At 41.7% G+C, this 1,591-nt stretch overlaps 1 pseudogene; it reads left to right on the plus strand.

The window, feature by feature from the left end:
- Positions 1-1,143: 1,143 nt before the first annotated feature.
- LOC133768794 (U2 spliceosomal RNA) lies at positions 1,144-1,308 on the plus strand (annotated as a pseudogene).
- Positions 1,309-1,591: the final 283 nt, after the last annotated feature.

Genomic DNA, 1,591 nt, shown 5'->3' on the forward strand with positions numbered 1-1,591 from the left:
CACAGAGAGAGGAGAGGCAAAGAGAGAGAGAGAGAGAGTCTTCCATCTGCTGGTTCACTCCCCAATTGGCCGCAACAGCTGGAGCTGTGCCGATCCGAAGCCAGGAGCCAGGAGCTTCCTCCCGGTCTCCCACATGGTTGCAGGGACCCAAGGACTTGGGCCATCTTCTACTGCTTTCCCAGGCCATAGCAGAGAGCTGGATTGGAAGTGGAGCAGCCAGGTCTCGAACCTGCACCCATATGGGATGGCGGCACTTCAGGCCAGGGTGTTAATCTGCTTCACCACAGCGCTGGCCCCTAGATAATTTCTATATCCCATCATCAGTTGATGGACATGTGGGTTGATTCCTTATGGTAGCCTGCATGAGTTGAGCTGATATAAGCATGGAGGATACAGATAAGTCTTTCATATACTGATTCCCAGAAATGGAATGCCTGGGCCATAGATTTTCATAAGATTTTCAGATTTCTGAGGAATCTCCAGACTGTCTTCCATAATGGATGCATGAGTTTACATTTCCACCAACAGTTCAATAGGGTACATTTCTCCAACATCCTCCCAGGCATGTTATGTTTTGATTTTTGGATGACTGTCATTTTAATTGGAGTGAGGTGAAACCTCATTGTGGTTTTTATTTGCATTTCCCTGAAGGCTAAGCAATCCTGAGCATCTTTTCTTGTGTCTGTTAGCCATTTGTATTTCATCCTTTGAAACATGCTTGTCCATATCCTTAGCTCATTTCTTAACTGGATTGCTTGTTTTGTGATTGTAGAGTTTTTTGAGCTCCTTATATATTCTGGATATTACTCCTTTAACATATATATATATATATATATATATGTATTTAGCAAATATTTTCTCCCATTCTGCCAATTGCCTGAATTTTTCAAGGGAGAAAAAAGGTTGTGGGCACTGACTTCAGTCACAGTAAAGACTCTTTATTCTTTTATTTCATCAACTTGTCTCAAATCTCAACACAATCATCTGATAAACAGAGAATTCCTGTTCTGCTATTCTCTGCTAGCGTGGTGCCAGATCCAGGGGGTAAGGTTGGCTAAGGGTTCTCTGTATGTTAGACTAATGAATGAATATCTGTTGGCTCCAATAAAGCCCCCTTAATTTGGATTATTAATAACATCTGTCATCTCTTCTTGGCCTTTTGGCTGAGATCAAGTGTAGTATCTGCTCTTACCAGTTTAATAACATCTGTCCTTTATACACACTGCTGCAGTTCCAGTTATGTCTCAGCAAAGCTTGCCCTCACCATTGACATTCTAATAGACGCAATGCATTTTTATTAGCCCTATCTTTACTCTCCCAAGAAAGACAGCTGAACAGGGTTAGAATGGCAATGTGTGGTTCACATTAAGCCAATATATTTTTGACTCTGATGCCAACTGAAATGAATCAATATTGAAGCCCAGTTGGAAACTGTTCCATAACTGATTATCATTGTCTGCCAAGAGATCAGGAGGGGAGAACGTGGCAAATGCACAGCACAACTTAGTCACCATTTCCTGCTGAGAACTCAACTTGCTGTACTGATCTTGTTGTTATACTGCTTTAATCAACTGAACATAACAGTAATTTC

This window comes from Lepus europaeus, chromosome 1, assembly GCF_033115175.1.
Source record: "Lepus europaeus isolate LE1 chromosome 1, mLepTim1.pri, whole genome shotgun sequence".
NCBI lineage: Eukaryota > Metazoa > Chordata > Mammalia > Lagomorpha > Leporidae > Lepus > Lepus europaeus.